The sequence below is a fragment of the Apium graveolens genome, chromosome 2 (assembly GCF_009905375.1).
Source record: "Apium graveolens cultivar Ventura chromosome 2, ASM990537v1, whole genome shotgun sequence".
NCBI lineage: Eukaryota > Viridiplantae > Streptophyta > Magnoliopsida > Apiales > Apiaceae > Apium > Apium graveolens.
The window spans coordinates 265,221,624-265,233,578 of NC_133648.1; the positions used below are offsets into that span (position 1 = coordinate 265,221,624).

At 36.5% G+C, this 11,955-nt stretch overlaps 1 non-coding gene across 1 annotated transcript; it reads right to left on the reverse strand.

Annotated features, from left to right (window-relative positions):
* Nucleotides 1–8,947: 8,947 nt before the first annotated feature.
* Nucleotides 8,948–9,052, reverse strand: LOC141709168 (small nucleolar RNA R71). Its single transcript, XR_012569758.1, has one exon. It is a non-coding gene; the product is annotated as a small nucleolar RNA R71 (small nucleolar RNA).
* Between the last annotated feature and the right edge of the window lie 2,903 nt (nt 9,053–11,955).

An 11,955-nucleotide genomic window follows, 5' to 3' on the forward strand; every position in this document is an offset into this window, starting at 1 on the left:
TCAAGGGGTCAAATTGTAATTTTGCCCCTGTCGTCTTCCCCGTTCAAACTCCAGTGGCCGGCCGCCATTAACGGCGGCCACCAAGCTTTTCCGGCGACTGAAAATTTGCCAAAAAATTGACCAAATTAACATGCAATCAACTGTATACTTCCAGGAACTCGAATGTGCAATCAAAATCGTCAACAAACCAACGAATCGGCCGGAATCCTCGCCTGAAAACCCTGTCGCCGGTTCGATCCTTTTTCCGATGAGCCTCTTCTAGGAACACTCAGTTAATCTAACATATACCATTCGATTTTTCTTTCAACGATCTACTCAACCATGTAATCAATTTCAACTAATAACCCCTAACAAAGAAACGCCTAATTTTCAATTAAGAACATTCAAACACATAAACCCTAGTTCTTCAATTCGAGAATCAAACAACAATTTGAACATGTTATTGAACTCCAAATTAGTTATATAATATACCAAAATGACCAGAAAGAAAAGATCTACATGATTATGCCATCAAATCATATAAAAAATATCAAGAATAAAAATTACTAATTTAATCCATAAATAATTTGAATTAAATTAATTAAATAATATTATGACCTTGATTTCTGCACTGAAATTAATGATTGATTATGAAAGAACTTTTAGAGAGCTTCGATTTGACATATTGCACGACCAAATCGGAGTTCAATAACGTCTTCGTTTGTGCGATTGACTCTCTGTATTTTATTAGGGTTTTCTCTGTATTTTACTGGTTTGTACTGTCTGATTATGATTTTACGCGTAAAATGAAATAAGAAAAGGGCTATTTATATTTACGTAATATTAGTACGTTCTGGATCGTGTTGAATCGATAAATACATTACTTAGTTGCTAAGTAACTATAAATACGATCCTATCGGATAAACATTATCCAGTTTTGGATAAGCGTTATCCTGTTTTGGATAAGCATTATCTTGTCTTGGATAATTATCAAAACCGGGCTTTTATAAAACGATTTGTACGAAGATAATATTATCGAAAAGGGTTAGCGTATCGAAAATATTGCGCCGGGCCGCGCACGGGTCAAACCGTAATCCGGATCGAAAAAGTCAAAACATGGAAAATGTCCAGAATTACCAGATTAGGTTAGAAAGGAGTTTTCGAAAGAGTTTCGGGTTGTAAAAACGTAAAAATGGTTGAGGTTGGATGATTCCCGGCTTTAGAAAATGATTTTGTAATTATTCAGAAAATAATTAATAAATTCATAAATTAATATAAAATCATATAACACTCCAAAAATTGCCAGAAAAATATCTTAATTATCTATATTTTATTCTGGACATAATAAAATTAACATACTTATACTTTACCACATATAAACATCCACATAACAACATCAATCATCAGATAATTCACCAAAAATCACAGTATAACCACATAATAATTATTTATCAATAAAAATAATTACACGCTATGTCCCGGATATTACAACATTCATATCTGAGCGAGATTTTCATATGGTTCCTGTAACGGAACAAATGATTTTGGGTCCCCGTAAGGGACAAATGGTTTTATGGTTCCTGTAATGGAACGGAAGATTTGGAAATGAAAGTAGCATGCTAAAATTGAACTCTGGTATTCATACAGCACAACTAATGAGATGTTTTACAAAGCATGCTAGTTATTAATATCCAGTTTTACCTATTTACTTGTTTTTATAGACGGGTTATAAATTTTGTTCCTATAATTGTTTATCATAAACTGTTTTTGATTATTATTCATATAGTGGTACTGTTGAGCAATTGATTGCTCACCCTTGCAGAATGTTTTGTATTTATGTATTGCAGATGCTTAGAAGATTCTTTCGTCGTAGTCAGGGAAGAGTTCCAGTTCCTTCCATACCAAACTCCTCTGAGGTAGTTGTGTCAGACCAAAGTTGGTCTGTCGAGTTGCTGTATTAAGTTAGTTGCGTTAGGATGGTTTGTTATAAGTTGGTTTTGTAATAGTGGTAACATAAATCATACTTAAACCTGGAAAAGGTCTTGGTAAATGGGTCGTGGTTATGTATTATTAATCACTTGGATTATAATAAGTTTGTTACTATTGTTGTTGGTGACGTTAACTCCTAACCCCGGGGTTGAGGCCGTCACATAAACTTCTTCAATGATGACATTATTTTTAGAAATCAAGCCATATCCCACAGTATACCCTTTGCTATCATCTCCAAAAGTGATACTTGGGCCACCTCTCTCCTTGAATTCAGTTTGTAGGGTAGAATCTCCAGTCATGTGCCTTGAGCAACCACTATCCAAATACCAAAGATTCTTTTTGTTTCCCTACACACATCAAAATCAAATTAAGTTAATTTTGGTACCCAAGTTTCCTTGGGTCCTTCCTTGTTAGCCTTTTTTTAGGTTTCTTAGGCTTATCCTCATTTGACTTATGTGATTGAGATTCAACCTTTTTCAGTAGAGTAGGGATTTGAAAACCATTCATAATTGCAGAATTATCATGCACAGGTTGGTTAACATGAAATGGCATATTATGTGCAAACATGTTATTCCTGTATGGCATGCTAAATGGCATTTGAGGCATACAAAATGCTGCATAGTAGGATTTTGTGCAAATGGCATATTAGCAAATTGTGCATTCAAATTTTGTGCAGGCATAACATTCATAGTCATTATGGGCATGTTGGGAAATGAGGGAGGTGTAGACATAGGTGCAGGCATAGCAGATTTGCAATTAACAGATAAATGATTAACACTACCACACTTAACATAGATTTTTCAAGGTGCATATTTATCAGGTGTGTAGTTGTTATGTTTGTTAATTCATACTTTCCCATTCCTGTTATTTTTCTTTTTAGATTCTACCTTAACCTCAATTTTCTCCATTCTGTCATTTAGTTGCTCTATTGACAGATCACCCACATTGACTCTTTTGTTCTCCTTAATTTGACTTGATTCTCCCATAACAAAGTTCTTGGAAACTGATCCATATTTCTCATTGAGTTTAGACAGCTTGGATTTGCTAATAGGTTTTCTTTCACTTGACGGATGTGGTTCCTTTTTATCTCTCGAAGGATAATCTTCATTATCCATTAAATTCACATCCGTTGAAAGTCCTTCTATCAAATCAGGATCCAGTTTCTCCTTGCTCTTTTTCCAGGCTTCTTCACAGAATGATTCTATACCTTGAACTTTAGCAATTTGGGTATGGACATATCTTGATGACTTCCAGGCCTTGATTACCTCCTGCTCTCGCTCAAGCTGCTTTCTTAAAATCTCATCTTTCTTTAAAGATTCAGTCAGTTCCTCCTTAGCAATTCTACACTCTATTTTTAGTTTCTCAAACTCAACAAATTGAGTTTCTAACACAGTATTTCTTTCACTTAAAAACAAATTATTTTCCTTAATTTTTGTGTTTTCTTTAGTGAGGGATTTAAGTGTAACACGCAAGTTATAATTCTGTTGACATGTCATTTATAGCATCGTGCTAGATTAGTAGTAATTAACTGATTGCTTGAAGAACTGACTTCTGTTTCATCTGATTTGGCCATTAAATCTAATTTTACATAGCTTGTTTCTTCATCTTCATCTACCCCATCAGCTACCCAATCATTATCTTGAGTCAAGAAAGCCTTTTCCTTTTGTTTGAGTAATTCAAAGTATTTCTTTTTGTAATCCACAGGCTCAAAATTTTTCCTTTCAGAGTCAGGCTTTATGCATTCACTAGAAAAATGACCACTCAAGCCACATTTGAAATATTTGAATTTGGATTTATCCACCATGTTTCTATTTGGCTTGGCTGCTCTAAAATTCGTTTTGAATTTGATCTTGGAAAACCTTTTTGATAGGAAAGCTAGATGTTCATCTATGTCCTCTATTTCATCCTGACTAAGATGATCTTCATGCTCAGCCACTAGCCCGTTTCCTTTTCGTTCACAAACCCTAGTGTTTGGTGCAGATTCCACAGCTTCAACCTTCGTCTCTTTCACTCTCTCTTGTTCATCCACCAAAGCTATAGATCCTCCCTTCTTCCTTCCTTTCTCTATCTGCTCATCTTGTTCCAAGTCAAGCTCAAAAGTTTTTAGAATGACATACAGTCTCTCCAAAGTAAATTCCTTGTAATCTTGAGAATTTCTGAGAGAGACAGTCATAGGCTTCCATTCCTTTGGTAGAGATCTAAGGAATTTCAGTTTGAATCTTTTGTTTGATAGACTCTTCCATCCAGCTTTAGTGCATTCAGTAGTTTTTGAAATCTACTAAAGATGTCACTCAAAGATTCACTGTCTTCACAATAAAAGTGCTCATACTGCTGGATTAGAAGTTGCATCTTGTTTTCCCTCACTTGCTCAGTTCCGTCACATATGATTTGAATTGTATCCCAAATAACTTTAGCAGTTTTGCAGTTGATGACATTGTCAAACATGTGTCCATCAAGACCATTGAACAGAATGTTCATAGCCATTTTATCTTTGTGTACTTGCTCAATGTCTTCATCTGTCCATTCTGATTGTGGCTTTGGAATACTTTGCTCATTGCCTACAGCTCCTTCAACATCTGTAGCAGCTCTTCGAGGAACATGAGGACCTTTCTTAATGCAATCAACATATCTTTCATCTTGAGAGAGATGATGCAGGTGCATTTTCACCTTCCAATGGTGATAATTGTCTTTATCCAAAAAAGGGATCTTCACTCCAACATCCTTCCTGCTCATGTTGTTAGTCGCTTTGATCTTTAAACTCTTATTGTGTCAAGAGCTTGCTCTGATACCAATTGTTATTCCTAAACAATCTAACAAGTAGAATTACAGAAGGGGGGTTGAATGTAATTCTTGGTTTCTTTTTAATCTTTTAAAACTTCTTACAAATATAAATATAACTGTGTATGAATAAGCTAAGTGCGGATAAGAAATATTCAAGTATTCTAACACAAAGTAAATAAACAAAGATGTTTAAAAACTTTTTGGTGGATTGTTGTTTCCACCAGATATAAATATATATATATATATATTTATGTATATATAAATGTAGAAAATCTCTGTGATGCAAGAATGCACACAGCTGTTTACAAGTAAATTTACAAAGAGAGAGAACTAATAAATCCTTAACAGATTATGCTTTATCTATTTCTTAGTTCTTTCGATCGATATTTTTCTATTTGCTACTCTTGGTTTATATATTACCAAGTTACATGTGAAAAAGACAAACTAATAAAACAAACATGTCTAAGTCTAATCATATGTTTCTTCATTTCTCCATCTAGCATCTTTGTATTTCTTCAAGTTAGCATGGAAATGGACTTGTTTCTTGATCTTCATAAACCTGATTACAGGCTGCCATATTTCTTTTATATACAATCAACCCATGTGACTGTCAAGTCACTATCAACTCCTATTTGAATTTGTTATCTGTCGAGGCTCTGTTGGATCATCCGTCGAGACTCTATTTGATCATCCGTTGAATGAGACTTGGGTTATCCATCAAAGCCTTGTAGAAACATCCATTGAAAGTATTTCCATACCAGTTGACTCAATTTCACTTATGCAAATTTACAAGGCATCTAATATATATCATTAGCCAACCTATTTTACATATCATTCTTTTAGTCAACATGACTTAGAATATCCTACAACTTCTAGTTCTTTAAGGCATTATAGTACACAGGAATGTTCTACAAAAACTTATTTAAATATAAGCTACTATTTTAACGGATGACATAGAAGATTATCCGTTGAAAGCTACAAACTCACTTAATTAAATCTACTAAGGTTTTTGATAAAATATCATCAAGCCTACAACATATTCCTAACAAGTAAAAACGTAAATACCGTTGAATTCGAACGGATCCCGATTATTCAAAATAATTAATAATTAATCTAAAAAATAATTTATTAAATCTATAAATTCTTTATAAACTCATATAACAACATATAAATTACTATAAAATTATCAAAATAATCTATGCTTTATTTTAGACATATAAAAAAATTAAAATTCGCAAATTTTATCACATATAAATACCAAACACGGATACCAATTAACACACAATTCACCAAAAATTCATATAATATTCACATAATATTCATTTATTGACAAAATAATTACACGTTAAATCCTGGATATTACATCCTTTCCCTTTTAAAAGGATTCTGTCCTCAGAATTTCCTAAGTAAACAAACGGGGGTACTTCTCACGCATGTCACTTTCTAACTCCCAAGTTGGATCTTCAACCCTGGGGTTTCTCCATAATACTCCTACTAAATTTATAACTTTATTCCTTAACACTTTCTCTCTCTCTCTCTCTCTCTCTCTCTCTTCTCTAGAATCTCTACTGGATTCTCAACATACGACAAATCTGCGTAAAATTCTATCGGCTTATACTCTATCACATGCCTAGAATATGGATTGTACTTCTTAAGCATATACACATGAAAGATATTATGAATGTGCTCCATATGCGAGGTAACGCCAATTCGTATGCTACTTTGTCGGCACGCTTCAAAATTTCAAAAGGTCCAATGTATCTAGGACTCAGCTTTCCTTTCAATATAAATCTGGATAATCCTTTCCACGGTGACACTTTAACAACACTAGATCTCCATCTGCAAACTCCATGTCTTTTATGGCTTGGTCTGCGTATTTCCTTTGACGATCATGTGTTGCAATTAACCTTTTCTTAATGATCTCGACAATATCCTTCGTCTGTTGCACGAACTCCGGTCCAAGTATTTTACGTTCTCCAACTTCATCCCAATATACTGGAGATCGACATTGTTGAGTGGCATTTATGTCACTTTATAATGCTTCATAAAGCTTTGAATTGGTGTTTTGTACTCAAGTTGTTGGTGTTTTTAACGTGTTTTGTAGTGTTTTTGCATTTCAGGCATTTAACAGGAATTCAGGTGAATTGGCATTATTTTGATGCTAATAAGGTGTTATGATGTTTTCTAGAATAAAAGCTCGTGAAAATACCAACTTAAACCAGCAAGAAAAGAAGAGAGTCAGGCATTTAACAGGAATTCAGGTGAATTGGCATTATTCAGAGAGTCAGCGCGCCCGTGCTGTAGTAGCGCGTACCCGTGCTGTAGTAGCGCGCGCCCGCGCCAGGAGTATAGAGATGCAGCGCGCCCACGATGGTGAAGCGCGCGCCCGCGCTAGTGAAACACGCGGCCGTGCCGGGTCAAATTCAAAGAATCTTGTTTCTACTCTAATTTTGATCTAGAAGACTTCTAATCTGCATGGGCTGCTATATAAACATAACTTAAGGTCGTTTTTCATAACAAGACGTACCAAAGCTCAAGGAGAAGGCGTAAGAAGATCGTAGAGCACAATTCAACCAAGGCGAAGAGGATCTAGTTTATTCTTATGATTCTTTGTTTTAAGTTATAACTTTGGATGCTAGTTTTCTTGCTTGTGAACCTATACTTCTATTTCGTACTTGATTTATTATTTATTCAGTATAAAGACTACGTTTATTATACCATGCTTTCATCGAAACCCACGTTGATGATGAGTCCAGATATGGGCTAATCATTATCATGCGGTTCTAATATATTTATTTATAGATTTCTTTAGTTAATTCGTTTCGATGCCTTAGTGTGTGGTGATTGTATGATAATCTAGTATCGGTTGTGCTTATTCGTCTTATGAGTGTCACGGACTTATAAGATAGCGTGTTAATCTTTAATGAAGCGAAAGTGAATTTAAGGGTTTAGAACTTGCTGTGCTAGCATAGGTTCATGTATTAGTTATGCATAATTCGTAGGTAATTTTAACCATCTTACTTGCCCTATGTAATCACGATAGATAACTTGTGCATTAAACCATTATGTTGTCAAATTCTATAGACATATAGGGTCTCAATATAATTGGTGTCTATTCAGCTTCTATCTCTTTTGTGGATGTCTGGTAGTATGGTGTTCGTACAATAAAAGTTGGCGTATATCAGTTTCGTGTTATCAGATTAGTGTCATCACCATTGCATGCTAAGGTTAAGAATGAAAAGGCTATTGAATAAAGTATTTAATGAAGTTAGAATCCCATGTTTGTGTCATATAGTATTCAACTCTCTTTAGTCTCTTAGTTAATGCTCTTTAGTATAATCCTTTAGTTAATCTTAGTTATAAACAACCTTAATTTGTTATTCGTCTTAGCATTGGATAATAACCATACCATTATTGCATAAGTACATTGATTAAAATTAACCTACACCAGTCCCTGTGGGAAAGAACTAGAATTAATTCTATATTACTTGCGATCACGTATACTTGCGTAAATATTAGCGCGTGTTTCAGCTCTAACAAGTTTTTGGCGCCGCTGCCGGGGACTTCGGTGTTAATTTTTAGTTTATGTGTTTGTCATCATTGGTCGTTAAAGTTCAGTGACTCGGACATTGTTACTTACTTAGTTCTTTGTCGTGTTTCAGGTACTCTAGCGAGCGTGTATGAATACGCGTTTTCGGTCCCATAAGAGAACACTGGATCAAGCTGAGGAAGAAGTTGTAGTAGCTAAGGAATTTTTTGAGGAAGTTCTTGTCGAGGAGAAAGTTGAAGAAGAAGCACTTATTGCAATGGGAGAACTAGAAGTGAATCTGAAGGCTTTGATAGATTACTCTCAACCGAAGATTAATGATATTCAGTCTAGCATTGTCCGACCAGCCATCTCGGCTAATACCTTTGAGATCAAGTCGAGCACGATTCAAATGATAAACAACTCAGTTCAGTTTGGGGGTTATCTGAAAAAAGACCCCAACATGCACATCAGAGATTTCATCGAGATTTGTGACACTTTCAAGTTCAATGGAGTTTATGAAGATGATATTAAGTTGAGGCTTTTCCCATTCTCTCTGCGGGATAAAGCTAAGTGTTGGTTACATTCTCTACCACCATGGTCTATCACCAAATGGGAGGATCTTGCTCAAAACTTCTTAACTAAATTCTTTCCTATAGTGAAGACTGCTCCAATCAGAAATGCACTTACTCAATTTGCTCAGCAATCTAGAGAATCTTTGTGTGAGGCTTGGGATCATTACAAAGAGATGCTTAGAAAGTGTCCTCACTATGAGATGCCTGACTGGATGATCATTAACTATTTCTATAATGGTTTGGGTGCTACTTCTAGACACATGCTTGATGCAGCATCAGGAGGAGCATTTTGGGCTAAAAGCTATGATGAAGCTTATGAATTGATTGAACTGATGGCTGCTAATGAATACCAGAATCCTACTCAAACACTATCTTAGGGCAAGGTAGTTGGAATTCTTGAGTTAGATACATCTACTGCTATAGCTGCTCAGCTTAAGGCTTTGACGATAAAGGTGGATTCTTTGGCTAATTATGGGGTTAATCAGATCACTAGTGTCTGTGAGCTTTGTGTTGGTGCCCATGAGACGGATCAGTGTGCTATTTCTAGTGAATCAGCTCAGTTCGTGAGCAACTTTCAGAGGTCGCAGCAACCTGTGCCAGCCACCTATCATCCTTACAACCGCAATCATCCTAACTTCAGTTGGAGCAATTCTCAGAATGTGCTTCAACAGCCTTATCAGCAGTATCCAGCAAAGCAGTACAAGCCTCCTTATTTTTAGCAATCGCAATATGCACCAAGACAACAACTCCAGCTGCAACAGTATAATGAAAAATCTGAATTAGAGGAGTTGAGGCTCATGTGCAAAAGCCAAGCGGTTGCTCTCAAGACCTTGGAAAATCAAATTGGACAAATTGTCAATGCCTTGCTAAATCGTCAACCTGGTACACTCCCTAGTGACATTGAAGTTCCAGGAAAGAGGGAAGCTAAGAAGCAGGTAAAGGCAATTACATTGAGGTCTGGGAAGGTTGCAAATCCCGAACACTCTCAAGTTTCAGATGAAGAAGCTGTGGCTGAAGAAGAAGTGCAGAAGGAAGCTGAAGTGGAATCAAGGAAGACTACTATTGAACACACTCCTCCTGAGGGTAGTACAGGGGAGAAATAGATCTATCCTCCTACTCCATTTCCAAAGAGGCTGCAGAATAAAAAGATGGATAAGTAGTTTGAGAAGTTTCGGGAGGTGCTCAAGAAACTTTAGATCAACATACCTTTCGTTGAATCTCTTGAACAGATGCCTAGTTATGCGAAGTTTATGAAAGGTATACTTTCTCGAAAAGTGAATCTTGATGACTAAAAGACCGTTGCTCTAACGGAGGAATGTAGTGTTGTGCTGCAATAGAAGTTGCCTCCGAAGTTTAAAGATCCTAGAAGCTTTACTATTCCTTGCACCATTGGAAAAGTATCATTTGACAAATGCTTATGTGACTTGGGAGCTAGCATCAATCTGATGCCTTTGTCAATCTTCAAGAATTTGGACTTACCTGATCCAAAGCCGACTTATATGACCTTGCAGTTGGCCGACCCTTCTATTACATATCCACGAGGCATTATGGAGGATGTCTTGGTCAAGGTGGATAAACTCATCTTTCCTGCTGATTTTGTAATTCTTGATTTTGAGGAGGATAAGAAGATTCCCATAATCTTGGGAAGACCTTTTTTGGCTACTAGACAAACCTTGATAGATATGCAGAAGGGTGAGCTCACCATGCAAGTGCTGGATCAGGATGTAACTTTTAATGTGTTCAATGCCATGAAATTCCCTACGGAAAATGAGGAGTGCTTAAAGGTGGAGTTGGTCGATTCTGTGGTTACTTCAGAACTTGATCAATTGCTAAGGTTAGATGCCTTAGAAAAGGCCTTGTTAGGGAATTCAGATAGTGAAGATGATGAAGGTGATGAGCAGTTACAATATCTGAATGCGGAAGATGGATATGCCTTTTGGATCTCTTGGAATTGAGGAGCTGAACAAATCTCCAAAGCACCTCAAGCCATTTATTGAGGAAGCTCCTACACTTGAGCTTAAACCATTTCCTTAACACTTAAGGTATGCTTCTTTAGGTGATGCATCTACTTTGCCTGTGATTATTGCATCTGACCTTTCAGGTAGCGATGAGGAAAAACTCTTAAGGATTCTGAGAGAGTTCAAATTGACAATTGGATGGACTATAGAAGATATTAAGGAAATAAGCTCTTCTTATTGCATGCATAAAATTCTGCTAGAGGAAGGTAGCAATCCTACTGTTGAGCAACAGAGATGACTTAATCCAATCATGAAAGAAGTGGTGAAGAAGGAAATTCTCAAGTGGCTGGATGCAGGGATCATCTATCCCATTTTTTACAGTTCTTGGGTGAGTCCAGTTCAATGTGTGCCGAAGGAAGGAGGTATCACGGTTGTAGCTAATGAGAAGAATGAGCTCATTCCTACTCAAACAGTCACGGGATGGAGAGTTTGCATGGACTATAGAAAGCTGAACAAGGCCACGAGAAAGGATCACTTCCCTCTACCTTTTATTGATCAGATGCTTGACAGGTTGGCTGGGTACGAGTAATACTGTCTTCTGGATGGCTATTCGGGCTATAATCAGATTTGCATTGCTCCAGAAGATCAAGAAAAGACCATGTTCACTTGTCCATTTGGTACTTTCACCTTTAGAAGAATTTCTTTTGGTTTGTATGGAGCACCGGCCACATTTCAGATATGCATGATGGCTATCTTCTCTGACATGATTGGTCATAATGTGGAGGTGTTCATGGATGATTTCTCTATGTTTGGTGATTCTTTTGATGAGTTCTTGAAGAATCTTGATGCAGTTCTTAAAAGGTGTGTTGAGACCAATCTGGTTCTCAACTAGGAGAAATGTCACTTTATAGTGCAACAGGGCATTATTCTTGGGCATAAGGTCTCTAGTAAGGGTCTTGAGGTGGAAAAAGCCAAGGTGGGGGTCATTGAAAATCTTCTTCCACCAATTTATGTTAAGGGAATTTGCAGCTTTCTTTGTCATGCGAGTTTTTATAGGCGGTTTATTAAGGACTTTTCTAAAATCTCTAAACCCTTGTGCAATCTTCTAGAAAAGGATGTCACGTTCAAGTTTGATGACGAGTGCCTA